This window comes from Triticum aestivum, chromosome 5D (assembly GCF_018294505.1).
Source record: "Triticum aestivum cultivar Chinese Spring chromosome 5D, IWGSC CS RefSeq v2.1, whole genome shotgun sequence".
Classification (NCBI taxonomy): domain Eukaryota; kingdom Viridiplantae; phylum Streptophyta; class Magnoliopsida; order Poales; family Poaceae; genus Triticum; species Triticum aestivum.
Window position 1 is genome coordinate 132,827,115 of NC_057808.1, and position 17,792 is coordinate 132,844,906.

The following is a 17,792-nucleotide window of genomic DNA, read 5'->3' on the forward strand; positions in this document are numbered from 1 at the left end:
CCGGCAGTAACAATCGCAGAGGTGCTCCCTTTACCACCTAGCCGAACAATCGGGAAAGTAGGGGTAAGCACAGGAGCCAGGCAACCCAGCTTGGCCAAAACTTAAGTCATATCGATGCATATAATGGTGAATAAAAGACACGCGGGAAAAACGCGTGCGTGTGATGAGCTTGATGCTCGGAAAATAGTATTAACAAGCTTCTGTTAAAGAAGCCCCCAGGTATGATGGGCGTACATATGTGAAAAATGAGTATTACAAGAGCTGATCTACCACGAGATCGTAATGGCTAAACCCTAAAAGCCTAGCCTATGAATATATGGTAATGAATGTGTCCTATCCGGACTATGCTCTCCGGTTTATATAGGCACCAGAGAGATCTAGGGTTACATGGGGTCGGTTACATAAGAAGGAATCTTCACAGCTAGTCGCCTAGCTTGCCTTCCACGCCAAGGAGAGTCCAATCCGGACACGAGTATGGTCTTCGGTCTTCATGTCTTTGCAGCCCATCGGTCCGGCCCACGGATAACAGGCCGGACGCCCGAGGACCCCTTAGTCCAATACTCCCTCAAGTACCCTACTTCCTGCTTGATTGATCTTCATGAATATGAGAATTACAAGAGTTGATCTACCACGAGATCATAATGGCTAAACCCTAGATGTCTAGCCTGTATGATTGTGATTGCCTCTACGGACTAAACCCTCAGGTTTATTGATGACCCACAAGTATAGGGGATCTATCGTAGTCCTTTCGATAAGTAAGAGTATCGAACCCAACGAGGAGCAAAAGGAAATGACAAGCGGTTTTTAGTAAGGTATTCTCTGCAAGCACTTAAATTATCGGTAACAGATAGTTTTGTGATAAGGTAATTTGTAACGGGTAAAAAGTAACAAAAGTAAACAAGGTGCATCAAGGTGGCCCAATCCTTTTTGTAGCAAAGGACAAGCCTGGACAAACTCTTATATAAAGGAAAGCGCCCCCGAGGACACATGGGAATTATCGTCAAGCTAGTTTTCATCATGCTCATATGATTCGCGTTCGTTACTTTGATAATTTGATATGTGGGTGGACCGGTGCTTGGGTACTGCCCTTCCTTGGACAAGCATCCCACTTATGATTAACCCCTCTTGCAAGCATCCGCAACTACAAAAGAAGTATTAAGGTAAACCTAACCATAGCATGAAACATATGGATCCAAATCAGCCCCTTACGAAGCAACGCATAAACTAGGGTTTAAGCTTCTGTCACTCTAGCAACCCATCATCTACTTATTACTTCCCAATGCCTTCCTCTAGGCCCAAATAATGGTGAAGTGTCATGTAGTCAACGTTCACATAACACCACTAGAGGAAATACAACATACATCTCATCAAAATATCGAACGAATACCAAATTCATATGACTACTTATAGCAAGACTTCTCCCATGTCCTCGGGAAAAAGTGTAACTACTCACAAATCATATTCATGTTCATAATCAGAGGGTTATTAATATGCATAAAGGATCTGAACATATGATCTTCCACCAAATAGACCAACTAGCATCAACTACAAGGAGTAATCAACACTACTAGCAACCCACATGTACCAATCTAAGGTTTTGAGACAAAGATTGGATACAAGAGATGAACTAGGGTTTGGAGAGGAGATGGTGATGGTGAAGATGTTGATGGATATTGACCCCCTCCCGATGAGAGGATCGATGGTGATGACGATGGTGATGATTTCCCCCTCCCGGAGGGATGTTTCCCCGGCAGAACAGCTCCCCCGGAGCCCTAGATTGGTTCCGCCAAGGTTTCTCCTCGAGACGGTGGCGCTTCGTCCCAAAAGCTTCCTTCTGATTTTTTTTCCAGGGCGAAAGACTTCATATAGCCAAAGATGGGCACCGGAGACCTGCCAGGGGGCCCACGAGGCAGGGGGCGCGCCCAGGGGGTAGGGCACGCCCCCCACCCTCATGGATGGTGGGTGGCCCCCCTCTGGTGCTTTCTTCGCCCAATATTTTTTATATATTCCAAAACTAACTTCCGTGGAGTTTCAGGACTTTTGGAGTTGTGCAGAATAGGTCTCTAATATTTGCTCATTTTCCAGCCCAGAACTCCAGCTGTCGGCATTCTCCCTCTTCATGTAAACCTTGTAAAATAAGATAGAATAGGCATAAGTATTGTGACATAATGTGTAATAACAGCCCATAAATGCAATAAATATTGATATAAAAGCATGATGCAAAATGGACATATCAACTCCCCCAAGCTTAGACCTCGCTTGTCCTCAAGCAGAAGCCGATAACGAAAAATATGTCCACATGTTTAGTGATAGAGGTGTCGATCAAATAAAATACGGACATGAGGGCATCATGATCATTCTTATAATAGCAACATATATATATATATTGTCATATGATTTCCTATGCTAAAGTAACAATTTATTCACAATGTCAAGTATGAATCAGAAACTTCATTGAAAACTAACAAACTATGATCCCGGTCATTGAAGCAATTGCAATTTATCATAGCATCGGAAAGATTCAATATAAGAGCTTTTCAGCAAGTCCACATACTCAACTATCATTTAGTCTTTCACAATTGCTAACACTCACGCAATACTTATGGGTATGGAGTTTTAATCAGACACAGAGAAAGACAGGGGCTTATAGTGTTGCCTCCCAACCTTTTACCTCAAGGGTAATGCCAACAATAATAGTTTATGATAACTTACATCCAATTGGATATATATATATGGATCTTTCCAACAGAATGTGCTTGCCAAAGGATAAAATGTAAAAAAGGAAAGGTGAAGATCACCGCGACTCTTGCATAATACATAAGGCAAAAATAAAAGATAGGCCCTTCGCAGAGGGAAGCAGAGGTTGTCATGTGCTTTTATGGTTGGATGCACGAAATCTTAATGCGAAAGAACGTCACTTCATATTGCCACTTGTGATAGGACCTTTACTATGCAGTCCGTCGCTTTTATTGCTTCCATATCACAAGATCGTATAAAGCTTATTTTATCCACACTAATAGATCATACATATTTAGAGAGCAATTTTTATTGCATGCAACAATGACAACTTACTTGAAGGATCTTACTCAATCCATAGGTAGATATGGTGGACTCTCATGGCAGAACCGGGTTTAAGGATATTTGGAAGCACAAGTAGTATCTCTACTTGGTGCAAAGAATTTGGCTAGCATGAGGGCAAAGGCAAGCTCAACATGTTGGATGATCCATGACAATATACTTTATTTCGGATATAAGAAAACATAACCCATTACGTTGTCTTCCTTGTCCAACCTCAACTTTTTAGCATGTCATATTTTAATGAGTGCTCACAATCATAAAAGATGTCCAAGATAGTATATTTATATGTGAAAACCTCTCTTTCTTTATTACTTCCCATTAATTGCAACGATGACCAAAACTACGTTTGTCAACTCTCAACAACTTTTATTCATCATACTCTTTATATGTGAAGTCATTACTTTCCACAAGATCAATATGATCTCTTTAATTTTTTTTCTTCTTCTCTTTTATTTATATTCCCTCAAGATCATAACAAGATAATCAAGCCCTTGACCTAAAACTAATCTTTATTATATATAGCTCAGGGACTCGATTACATAGAAGGATCATAAAGCATAACTCAAAACTAGATCATACTAAAACTTTATTCTACTAGATCAAGATATTACCAAAAGGATCGAACTAAGAAAAACGGTAAAGATAGAGGTGTGATGGTGATACGATACCGGGGCACCTCCCCCAAGCTTGGCAGTTGCCAAGGGGAGTGCCATACCCATGTGTTTATGTCTCTTTCCTCAGAGGTGGTGATGAAGGAGTTGTTGATGATGTAGTGTCACACATCGAGCGTAGGAGATCCTCCAATTTGCGGATAATGCCCTTGAGTGCGGTGATATGGTCCTTCAACAAAATATTTTCACGTGTGAGATACTTGTTTTGTATGCGAGCTAACTCAATCATCTTGAAAGCTTCAATCTCAGTTGGGGTAAGAAGATTGTAATGGGGTTGAAGGATGTCTTCTTCTGCTGCTGTCGGAGCTTGATCGTCCGTGGCCTTCTTGATCCTATCATCCTTGTTGATCTCCCCGGGTTCTTCTCTCTTCAGCTCTATCTTCATTAGCCAAGCATCGTTGCCCTCATTGTTGGAGGAGGGGGGCGACATGATGCCTGGCCTTGACAACTCTAGCAGAAAACAGCTCGAAACAAAAACAGAGGATATTTGAGTGGTACGATGGTCAAAACCTTCGGTAGATTATATAATGAATTTTTACCAACCAAAAGAAGTATCGTGCAAGAAAACGGAGTCCGGAGGGCACACGAGGTGCCCACGAGGCAGGGGGGCGCGCCCTCCACCCTCATGGATGCCTTGTGTCCCTTTCGGACTACTTCTTATTTTCCTATTTTCTTAAATATTCCAAAACGGAGAAAAATTTCTATTAGAACTATTTTGGAGTCGGTTTACTTACCGTACCACATACCTATTCCTTTTGAGAGTCTAAAAAGATATGGAAAGTGTCCCTTATGTATTCCTCTGGTGTTATGGTTTCAATAACATTGGTTTCAACATTTATGGGATTACCTGAGATATAATGTTTGATTCTTTGACCGTTCACCACCTTTGGATTTGTGCCTTCGAAGTTGTTGATTTTTATGGCACCGGAATGATAGACCTCCTCGATAACGTAATGACCTTCCCATTTAGAGAGGAGTTTTCCTGCAAAAAAATCTTAAATGGGAGTTTTATAGCAAAACATAATAACCTACATTAAACTCACGCTTTTGTATCCTTTTTTCATGCCATCTTTTAACTTTTTCTTTAAACAGTTTGGCATTCTCATAGGCTTGGGTTCTCCATTCATCAAGTGAGCTAATGTCAAATAGTCTCTTCTCACTGGAAAGTTTGAAATCATAATTGAGCTCTTTAATGGCCCAATATGCCTTATGCTCTAGTTCGAGAGGTAAATGACATGCTCTTCCATAAACCATTTTATACGGAGACATACCCATAGGATTTTTATATGTAGTTCTATAGGCACATAATGCATCATCAAGTTTCTTGGACCAATTCTTTCTAGATCTATTAACAGTCTTTTGCAAAATTAATTTAATCTCTATATTACTCAGTTCTACTTGACCACTAGACTGTGGATGGTATGGAGATCCAATTCTATGATTAACATCATACTTAGCAAGCATTTTACGAAAAGCACCATGAATAAAATGTGAACCACCATCAGTCATTAAATATCTAGGGACTCCAAACCTCGGAAAAATAAATTCTTTAAGCATCTTAATAGAGGTGTTGTGATCAGCACTACTAGTTGGAATAGCTTCTACCCACTTAGTAATGTAATCAACGGCAACTAAAATATGTGTATACCCATTAGAGGAAGGAAATGGTCCCATATAATCAAAACCCCAAACATCAAATGGTTCAATAACAAGTGAATAGTTCATAGGCATTTCTTGACGTCTACTAATATTACCAATTCTTTGACATTCATCACAAGGCAAGAAAAACTTACGGGCATCCTTAAAAAGAGTAGGCCAATAAAAACCGGATTGCAATACTTATGTGAAGTTCTATCTCCAGTGTGGTGTCCTCCATAAGCCTCGGAGTGACACTTGCGTAGGATATGTTCCTGTTCATGCTCAGGTACATAATGTATAGTAACACCATCTACTCCTTCTTTATAAAGGTGTGGGTCATCCCAGAAGTAATGTCTTAAATCATAGAAAAACTTTTTCTTTTGCTGGTATGTGAAACTAGGTGGTATAAATTTAGCAACAATGTAATTAGCATAATCAGCATACCATGGAGCAGTACGAGAGGCATTTATGACAGCTAATTGTTCATCAGGAAAGTTATCATCAATAGGGAGTGGGTCATCAAGGACATTTTCTAACCTATACAAGTTGTCTGCTACGGGGTTCTCAGCTCCCTTTCTATCAATAATGTGCAAATCAAATTCTTGTAGCAAGAGAACCCATCTAATAAGTCTAGGTTTAGCATCTTTCTTTTCCATAAGATATTTGATAGCAGCATGATCAGTGTGAACAGTTACTTTAGAATCAACAATATAAGGTCTAAACTTATCACAAGCAAATACAACTACTAAAAATTCTTTTTCAGTAGTAGCATAGTTTCTCTAGGCACTGTCTAGAGTTTTACTAGCATATTGAATAACATTTAATTTCTTATCAACTCTTTGTCCTAGAACAACACCTATAGCATAATCACTAGCATCACACATAATTTCAAAGGATAAATTCCAATCAGGTGGCTGAACAATAGGTGCAGAAATCAAGGCTTTCTTAAGTATTTCAAATGCTTCTACACAATCATCATCAAAGACAAAAGGAACATCTTTTTGTAAGAGATTAGTCAGAGGCCTAGAAATTTTTGAGAAGTCTTTAATGAACCTCCTATAAAAACCGGCATGACCAAGGAAACTTCTTATACCTTTGGTGTTCTTAGGACACGGCATCTTTTCAATAGCATCAACTTTAGCTTTATCAACTTCAATACCTCTTTCAGAAATTTTATGCCCCAAGACAATAGCTTCATTAACCATAAAGTGGCACTTCTCCCAATTCAAGACAAGATTGGTTTCTTCACATCTCTGCAAAACTCGATCAAGGTTGCTTAAGCAGTCATCAAAAGAAGTTCCATAAACGGAGAAACCATCCATGAAAACCTCAACAATATTTTCACAAAAGTCAGAGAATATAGCAGTCATACATCTTTGAAAAGTAGCAGGTGCATTGCATAAACCAAAAGGCATACGTCTATAATCAAAGGTACCGAAAGGGCAAGTAAAAGTGGTCTTTTCTTGATCCTCTTTTGACACGGGTATTTGGGAGAAACCAGAATAACCGTCTAGAAAGCAAAAATGTGTATGTTTGAATAATCTTTCTAGGATTTGATCGATAAAAGGTAAAGGGTAATGATCCTTTTTAGTAGCTTTATTTAATTTGCGGAAATCAATTACCATTCTATAACCTGTAACAATTCTTTGTGGGATCAATTCATCTTTATCATTAGGGACAACAGTAATGCCTCCCTTCTTAGGGACACAATGGACAGGACTCACCCACTGACTATCAGCAGCGGGATAAATTATACCTGCCTCCAGAAGCTTTAGTGTTTCTTTTCTTACCACTTCTTTCATCTTAGGATTTAACCGTGTTGGTGATCGACAACCGGTTTAGTGTCTTTCTCCAATATTTTTTGGGCTGGCATAGAGTGGGACTAATGCCCTTAAGATCATCCAGAGTATATACAATAGCAGCATGGTGCCTCTTCAGAGTTTTCAATAATTTCTCTTCTTCTTGCTCTGAAAGGTTAGCACTAATAATAACAGGATATATCTTATTTTCATCAAGATAAGCATATTTAAGAGTATCAGGTAATGGTTTAAGCTCAAACACGGGATCACCCTTGGGTGGAGGAGGATCCCCTAGAATTTCAATAGGCAAGTTGTGTTTCAAAATAGGTCCCTTTTTAAAGAATACTTCATCTATTTCCCTTCTTTCATTCATAAACATATCATTTTCATGGTCTAGCAAATATTGCTCTAAAGGATCATTCGGAGGCACGGCAATAGAAGCAAGACCAATAATTTCATCTTTACTTGGCAATTCTTTATCATGGGGTTGTCTATGAAATTTAGCAAAATTAAAATCATGAGACATATCCCCAAAACCAATAGTAAAAACATCCTTTTTGCAATCTATCTTAGCATTAACAGTATTCAAGAAGGGTCTACCAAATATAATGGGACAAAAGTCATCTTGTGGGGAACCAAGAACAAGAAAATCAGTAGGATATTTAACTTTCCCACACAAGACTTCAACATCTCTAACAATCCCAACTCGTGAAATAGTATCTCTATTGGCAAGCTTAATTGTAACATGAATACCTTCTAACTCAACAGGTGCAATATCATGCATAATTTCTTCGTATAAAGAATGAGGTATTGCACTCGCACTAGCACCCATATCACATAAGCCATGATAGCAATGATCTCCTATTTTAATAGAAATAACAGGCATGCCTACAACAGGTCTATGTTTATTTTTAGTATCGGGTCTAGCAATTCTAGCAGCTTCATCACAGAAGTAAATAACATGCCCATCAATATTATCAATCAAGAGATCATTAACCATAGCAATACTAGGTTCAACTTTAATTTGCTCGGAGGGTTTGGGTGTTCTAATATTACTTTTGTTGACCACAGTTGAAGCTTTAGCATGATCCTTTATTCTAACAGGGAAAGGTGGTTTCTCAATATAAGCGGTAGGAACAATAGGATCAACATTATAAGTGATAGTCTTTTCTTCAACTTTAATAGGTTCAACTACTTTTACTTCAATGGGAGGATGATATTTAAACCACTTCTCCTTAGGGAGATCAACATGAGTAGCAAATGATTCACAGAAATAAGTTACTATCTCAGAGTCAAGTCCATATTTAGTGCTAAATTCACGGAAAACATCGGTATCCATAAAAGATTTAACACAATCAAACTTAGGTGTTATACCTGACTCCTTACCTTCGTCGAGTTCCCAATCTTCAGAGTTGCGTTTAATTCTTTCCAATAAATCCCATTTGAATTCAATAGTCTTCATCATAAAAGAACTGGTATAAGAAGTATCGAGCATGGAGCGATTATTGAGAGAAAGCCGAGCATAAAATTTTTGAATAATAATTTTTCTTGAGAGCTCATGATTGGGGCATGAATATAACATTGACTTAAGCCTCCCCCAAGCTTGAGCGATGCTTTCTCCTTCACGAGGCCAAAAATTATATATATAATTACGATCACGATGAACCAGATCATAGGATAAAACTTCTGATGAAATTCCAATTTCAATCGGTTGTAGTTCCATGATCCAATATCATCGCATAGCCTAAACCATGGCAATGCCTTTCCCTTCAAAGATACAGGGAAGAACTTCTTCTTGATAACATCCTCGGGCATACCTGCAAGCTTAAATAATCCACAAACTTCATCCACATAGATTAGGTGCAAATCGGGATGCAATGTTCCATCTCCTGTAAAAGGATTAGCTAGCAGTTTTCTCTATCATACCCGAAGGAATTTCAAAGTAAACATTTTCAGTAGGTTTAGTAGGTTGAGGAGAAACTCTTTGCTCTACTGGTCGGGGTGAAGATACCCCGAACAAGCCCCTCAAAGGATTACTTTCCATAGTGAAAGTGCGTTAAGTCGACTAGAGGGGGTGAATAGGCGATTTTTATGAATTCTTCACTGAGGAATTTCAGGGTGAGGAAATTCCTAAGAGAAGAACTACTTGCAGCGGAATAAGTACTCAGATGCAAACATAACAGAACATAAGCATGGTCATCATGATGAAATGAAAACAAGCACAGAGTACAGAAAGCGTAAACACAGGATACACAGGATGAAGACAAACAGACTGAAGAAATTGAACTGAGGAAATTGAGAAAGTCTTCAGTCAAAGTCTTCAAACAGATATGAACAAGCACACAACACATTCATGAGGAAATGAAAGAGTTGAGGAAATAGAACCAGTAGGCTTGATGAAGACAATGATTTGGTAGACCAGTTCCAACTGTTGTGACAGTTGTACGTCTGGTTGGAGCTGCTAGGTATTTAAACCTGAGGACACACAGTCATCACCGTATTCTCCTTGAGCTAAGGTCACACAGACCTCGCCCAATCACTCGTGGTAAGTCTTCAGGTGACTTCCAAACCTTGACAAACTCGGTCACTCGGCGATCCACTTCTTCCTCTTGGATGCTCTAGACCATGACGCCTAACCGTCTGAAAGATGCACACTCTTCAAAGGTAACAAGCGTCAGATCCATGCAGGATCAATCTCTTTAGTGATGCTCAATCACTTTGGGTTTGTAGGTGTTTGGGTTTGGGTTTCCTCACTTGATGATTTTCGCTCAAAGTCCTCGGAGGATGGGATGCTCTCAAATGACAAGTGTCAGTTTCTCTCGGAGCAGCCAACCAGCTAGTGGTTGTAAAGGGCGGCTATTTATAGCCTAGGCAGCAGCCCGACAAGATAAGACATAAATGCCCTTCAATGATATGACCTTTAGGTGGGTAGATATTTTGGGACAGCTGGCGCATAGCACAGCAACGATCGGAAATTTGACTATCAAATTCCTCAGGGCTATCATGTTCCTCACTTGTAGGCAATCCGCACTGGCGAAGTCCTAACTCCTCAGTCAGAACAAATTCCTCAGAGACCAGAAGAACTTCATCTCTGTCACTAAAGTAATTGACTGAACTGTATGAGATTTCCAATGGCTTCACTCGAAGGGATTGGTAGGTGTAGGATTTTGAGTTGAGCATCACATGGAAATTTTTCCTTAGTATTTCCTCGACCCCCTTTAACAGTATGGTTTTTCCTATGACTCAAGAAAGAGAAAATGAAACTACGAAAACAAAAGTCTTCACGCTTCATGTTCCTCGTATGAATACCAAGTCTTCATGGTCACACCAATTTCTTCACTTTCAAAGTCTTCAAAAAGTCTTCAGAAATCCAAAGTCTTCAGTCGAAGAACTTCATTTTTAGGGGTCGACTTTCTCTGTAAATATCAAACTCCTCGTAGACTTATAGACCTGTGTACACACACAAACGCATCAGTCCCTTAACCTATAAGTCTTCAATACACCAAGACCACTAAGGGCACTAGATGCACTTACAATCTCCCCCTTTTTGGTGATTGATGACAATATAGGTTAAGTTTTCAACGGGGATAAAATATGTGAAGTGTAAATATTAAATTTGGGGAATTTGATTGCAAGATATAGAAGAACTCCCCCTGAAGATGTGCATAGTGAGGAATTTGCTTTTGAAGCAATGCACACTTGAAGAGTAGAGTCATGGAGATCTCCCCCTATATCTTGTAATTTATACAAGCATTTAACATATGATATGAAGAATTTGAAATGCATGGTGAAATATGGTGACTGATGTAATTTAGCATGCGTGCATTAACATATATGAGGAATAAGCATGCAGAAGAACACAATAAGAGTATCAGACCACCATCGGGTTTAAGTTTACAACTCGATCCAATAAAGTCTTCAAAAGAACGAGAGTTGTAACTTAGCACAAAAACGCCCATATATGTAGACCCGCTTGAAGACTAACTCAAACTTCTCCCCCTTTGTCATCGAATGACCAAAAGGATCGAAAAATGAGGACTAACGCCCCTGAAGAATATCATGATGATGAAGGAGCGTCAGCGTTGTTGTGGTCGGTTGTTGTAGTAGGGCCTGCCGCAGTGTCATCCAAATCTTCATGCTCATCCGTGTCGCGTGATGAAGAATATGAGCTGGCCACCAAGGAGGGAACTTTGACCTTCTTGTATTTCTTCGCTGGTGGCTGAGACCAGTCAAAGTCCTGCTTGAGACCCATTTGCTTCAGATCTTCTTCGCCATAGAGATGAGACAGAACAGCCCAGGTGCGATCGAAGACTTCATGGAGGTAGTAATGATTTTTCTTCACTGCATTGTGTGTAGCAGTCATGTTGTGAAGAATAGAACCAAACTGACGCTTAACCCATTTGTGGTTGCGATCGACCTTCTAGTGAAGACTGAGGAGAAGCTCACGATCAGTCATCACCCTTGGAGCTGTGCCTTGAGGATTTTGCTTTGAAGCATTGGCAGCAGAGTCATGAGTGGCAGAGTCATCATTGGTGGAGTAAGAAGCTGCTTTGCGGAACTGACCATCCAATGGACGAATGGCTTCATCAATAACAGCAGTGGCCTTGCCCTTTTCATCAGCTGAGGAAAATGTCAGTTTGAGGACTTCGATGGGGGGCAAGTAGCTGAGATGATTTTCAAAGTAAGCCTTGTAGTTGAGTGAAGACCTTTTTCTGAGGAATCTCATAATCGAAGGAGCATAAGGCTTCAACTCAAATGGAGATAATGCAATATTTGCCAGAGTCCTCATGAAGAAATCATGGTAGTTGACAGGAATGCCATGCATGATATTGAATAGCAGATTCTTCATGATGCCAACGACTTCTTCATCATTCGAGTCGTGGCCTTTGATTGGGCTCAACGTCTTTGACAGAATGCGGTAGACAGTTCGAGGCACATACAGCAATTCCTTCACGAGGAATTTGGTCCTAGGGGCTAGACCGGGCTTCAGCGGCTTCATCAACACTTGCATGTAATGATCTGTAAGCTTAGGTTCATGGTATATACAACGAGCACCTTCAAGGGAGGACTGATAGGCAGGGCATGAAGCAATTCAGAGGACGGTGCTTTGTAATGAGTATTCTCTGTCATCCAATCCAACACCCAAGAGTTCACATCTTCAGCATTTCCTGTGATGTGTAGCATTGCATAGAATTGAAGGATAAGCTCTTCATTCTAATCAACTATATCAGTGCAAAAGTTGAGCAGTCCAGCATCATGAAGAACACTGAGGACTGGCGAGAAGCAAGGCGGTGATTCCATGTCCACGTGAGGAATATGCTCATGGTCGAAGACTTTGTCTTTGTTGAAAAGCAGTGAATAATAGAAGTTGGCTTGGCTGGCAGTCCAGAAACGCTTCCTTCTAAGACGAGCAGAATCATATGGGTTGTAATCCGTGAAGAATACATGCTCATGAAAGAAGTCATCAGCCTTGAATTTTTGCTTCTTTGAGAAAGGATCCTTTGGCTTGGGCTGAGGAGTGTCAGTCAATTGCATCACAACCTCAGAAATCGCAATCTCAGGATCCATAGGCTGAGGAATTTCAGTTTCTTCTTCAGTGGCAGCCTGGGTCCAATTCTTCAGCAGCAATTTCATCAGCACTAGTGGCTGGAATCTCTTCATGAATAGACGGAGTGGTGCGAGGTTCTTCAGAGCGCATTTGAACTTCAGTATGTACTGGGGACTGAGGAATTTGTTGCAAAGGCGTGAACAAAGGAGAATTGGGGTGCTGACTTTCCCAAAAGTCATCATTCATCACAGGTCTTGTGCATCCAATGTCCACGTCCTCATCTTCTTCACTCATTTCCTCAACGCTGGTCTCTTCAGCTGTGAACTGAGGCATGGGCGATGAGACAACTGGGGTTGAAGGGATTGTATCCACTTAAATTTCTTCATCCAACTGCTCTGAAGATGCAGCAGAAGGAATATCTTCATCGAATCCGCTTGGGATCGCATAGTCTTCACTAAAGGGAATGAGTTCCTTTGATGGCATACATGAGACTGGAACAGCATCAATTGGATTCTCAAGAGAGCTTTTCAATTTCTTCATCTTCTTCAGAGCTGAAGATCCTGATGAAGTTGATGCTTTCCTTTTCTTCACAGTTGCACGCTCCGCAGCCTTGGTCTTCTTCACATCTGATGCAGAAGGAAGAATTGGACTTGGTGTAGGTGCAGGAGGAGCAGAGGAAATTGGTTCAGTTTCTTCAGGCACAACTGATGCAGTTGCCCTGGCATGGTCAATTTCTTCAGGCACAGCGGTTGAAGCTTCAGCTGGCCTGTCTTGTTCTTCAGTCGCAACACTAGTGGTTGCCCTGGCAGTTTCATCAGCGGCTGGAATGCAGTCATCAGCCCTCGTACTAGCAGTTTCATCAGCAGCCTGATTTTTATCAGCGGTGCTGGCATGTTCTTCTGTAGGCTGGGCAGATGCCTCAGCTTGACGAATTTCTAGTTGCATTGGGGCTGCAACATTGGGAGTGAACTTCTCAGTTATCTTCACAAATCTGACCTTGGCTCCAAGCCAGTCAGCATAGTAGCGATCAAATTCATCACTTAGATTCTTGATCTTTGATTGCAGAGCTACAAGTTCTTCAGGAGAAAGCTTCAAGACATTTTGCTTCAGAAAGCGCTCTTTCTTGTACTACGCTTTCTTCACCTTCCTCCCCCGTTCATATTTCCATTTTTCCTCATCAATGAAGGCAGTCAACACATGACTTTTACCAGGAGTGAGGTTCATCTTAGGCAGAGGTGTGTTGGGGTCCTTGTGCCATAAGTCGATGAAGTCGAGGATTAACTTTGGATCCAGCAATAATGGCACATTACTGCCTTTGGCTCTAGCGGCCTTGTGCTGCCTGTCTTTGATGATTTCAGCGAGTTCTTCATCATCAGACGGTACTTGGAAGGCTACCTGCTTCTTGTGAGGAATTGGTCGAGAACCTCGTCCAGCAGTGGCCTTAGTCTTCAGCAAAATGGGGCCTGTTGAGGAATGCAGAGGAGCTGAAGAACTTGCAGAGGCTCCTGAGGCAATAGAGATGCCTGTTGTCCTTTGGCACGAGGCGAGATGCGCAGGTGCTGAGGATTTGGAAGGAGGAGCTGAGGACTATGGAGGAGCTGGAGCAGCATGAGGAATTGGCCATGAGGGCTTTGCAGAACTGGGCCGTGAGGGCATTGCTGAGGAGCTTGGCCGTGAGGGCATAGAAGTTGAAGCACTGGGCTTGTGAGCAGGCTTCTTGGGCATAGCCTTCTTAGGCTTGCTAGCAAAGGCCTCAGCAGTGGCAGCAGCAGAATCTTCATTAAATTTCTTCACTGCCTCTTTAGCCATTTTGGCCAGTTTAGCTTGACGCTTGGCTCATTCCTTGGGAAATTCCTCACCTCTTCTGATGCTAGAGGGATCAGTAACTTGGCCAAGTGCCAATGGAGGTCTTGGGCATGGAGGGTGTACTGCGAATTTCTTCATGTACTTGGGAGTGACATACGATATTCTCTCCATTCTCTGGCCCATCTCCTCTCTATCTTCTGAATGCGCACTTCGCGCTCATTCTTCGTTTCATGAGGAGGAGTGCAGTACCCTGCATAGATGTCATCAGGAATCTCAAATGCATTGTTGACTTCCAGCTTCTTTCCTCCCTTCTGAGGTTTCTTGCCATCAGCCATTTTCTTCAGCTGAGGATTTTGAACTATTGAGTTCCCTGACGAGGTATGTAACTTGACGCTGCAAATGAGTTAAGTTGATGAGAACCTAGTGATTCAGTAGCGGACATGTGTACCTGTGAACAGAGTATAGGTGCGAAGAATTTGGAGAGGTCATATGCGTTCTCAGAAGTTTTTGCAAGAAGAACAAGTTTGAGGAATTTGTCCAGATGAGTCTTGAGGAATTTCACTAAGCGTTCTTTGACTTAGGTTCCAGAGTTGTACAGATTGAAAATCCACACAATTGAGGAATCTTGAAGAAAAATGTTGCTTAGGGAAACAGATCAAGAACAGATGTTGTGTGAGGTGTTTAGTGTGTGAAGATTTGAAGAATAAACACCTTTTGAAGATTTTGTAGAAAACATCAGAATCAACAAGGGCAGTAAAAGTAACTTTTAATTACCCTTGACGAAGAACACGACAAACTGTGAAGTGTAGATTTAGAAGCTCATCAGTTCAGATCTTCCACGCCCTAACTTGACAGAGGAAGACAGCTACGGCAGCGGCGGAGTGAAGAAATCCGCGGCCGGCGTGAGTACGACGGCGACGAGGTCGAGGCAGTGAAGCTCTTCCTCACCGGCGACGATGGAAGTAGCAGCGACGCTAGGTTTTGGGAGAGCTCGAGCGGAGGAGTGAGGTTGAGCGGAGTAAAAACGAAGTGAGGAGGGGAGGGGTATTTATAGCCGAGGTGAAAAACCGCTCGCGCGAGGAAATTGGACGAACGTGCCCCTGACCCTTCTCATCCGCGTGACATGTGTCACCCACGTACTGAGAGGTGGCAGTCGTGCAAGATCGTGGGTGAATAGGATAATATATCGTGGAATGTGGAACGGTTTGAGCAGCAAAAGCCGAAAATTCAGATAAGATAATTTTAAAGTTCCTTCCGCAAATGCGTCAGCTGACAAGGACACAGTGAAGAGTTTGAACGGGTTTCAAATAGAACGCACATGAAGAATTTGTGAACAGACTGGGTCGAGTTTAGCATAGAGGGGGAAGGGTCCGATCACATTCACTTAGCAGAAAAAGCAACTTGAAGAATTAGCAATAAGTGAATGATGTAGAGGACATAAACTCATATATATATATATATATATATATATATATATATCAATGAAGAACAACAACGGAAAGAGCGAAGACATTGAAAAGATGAAGAAATTGAACAACTGAGGAATTTCAAAAATGAAGAAAAACTCAAATTGAAGATTTTTCAACTTTTGTTGGTGGCGTGACCCACCGTATAAGAATGATGATTTCAGACACCGCATACAATTATCGTAGGGCTCTGAGAATCAAATTCTTCATTAATTTCTTCACACTTAGAGTGTTGGTCTTCATTGATTGAAGAAAAACGTTTCTTCGTGTGTTGCACATCTAAGTCATCAATTTTGCATAAGTGTTAGGATGTGTGTCCTTTTCAAAGGACATTCGAAGATTCTAGGATATTTAGCTCACACCTCAACTTGCTAAATCTCTTCTCATCCAAGGGCTTTGTGAAGATATCGGCTAGCTCTTCTTCAGTCTTCACATGCTCAATAGAGATGTCGCCCTTCAACACATGATCACGAAGAAAATGATGACAAATCTGAATGTGCTTTGTCTTTGAGTGCTGAACTAGGTTATGAGCAATCTTGATAGCACTCTCATTGTCACAATAGAGGGGTACATTCTTCATGTTGACGTCGTAGTCCTTGAGAGTTTGCTTCATCCATAGCAATTGAGCACAGCAAGAACCAGCAGCAATGTACTCAGCTTCAGCAGTAGACAGTGATACGCAGTTCTGTTTCTTCGAGGACCAACAGACTAAGGATCGTCCGAGGAAATGGCATGTGCCTGATGTTGACTTGCGGTCCACACGATCACCAGCATAGTCAGAGTCTGAATATCCAATGAGATCAAAAGTCGAGCCCTTGGGATACCATAATCCAAGTGTTGGTGTGTGAGCTAGATATCGAAGAATATGCTTCACAGCCTTATGGTGTGATTCCTTTGGTGTAGCTTGAAATCGGGCACACATGCAAACACTAAGCATAATATATGGCCTAGATGCACATAAATACAATAAAGAGCCAATCATGGAGCGGTATACCTTTTGATCAAAGTCAATACCATTTTCATCAGTGCATAGATGGCCATTTGTGGGCATAGGGATTTTGACGCCTTTGCAGTCTTGCATACCGACTTTCCTCGGTACATCCTTAAGGTATTTCTCCTGAGATATGAATATGCAATTGCGTTGTTGACGAATTTGAAGACCCAAGAAGAATTTTAGTTCTGCCATCATAGACATTTGATATTCTTCACTCATCATATAGGCAAATTCATCACTGTAACGTTGGTCAGTACAGCCAAAGATGATATCATCAACATATATTTGGCATACAAACAATTCACCATCATAAGATTTAGTGAAAAGAGTTGGGTCAAGTGAACTGGGTTTGAAGCCTTTCTTCATGAGGAATTCCTTCAAAGTATCATACCATGCCCGAGGGGCCTGCTTGAGGCTATAGAGGGCCTTATTGAGTCTGTAGACTTGATCAGGATGCTTTGGATCTTCAAAACCTGGTGGTTGAGCAACATATACTTCTTCCTCAAGCTTACCATTGAGGAATGCACTTTTCACATCCATTTGATATAAGATGATGTCATGATGGTTAGCATAAGCAAGTAATATGCGAATAGCCTCAAGTCTAGCAACAGGTGCAAAAGTTTCATCGAAATCAATTCCTTCAACCTGTGTGTAGCCTTGAGCTACAAGTCGTGCCTTATTCCTCACCACAAGGCCATTTTCATCTTGCTTGTTGCGGTAGATCCACTTTGTGCCAATGATATTGTGCTTGCGAGGATCTGGACGTTTAACCAGTTCCCAGACGTTGTTGTG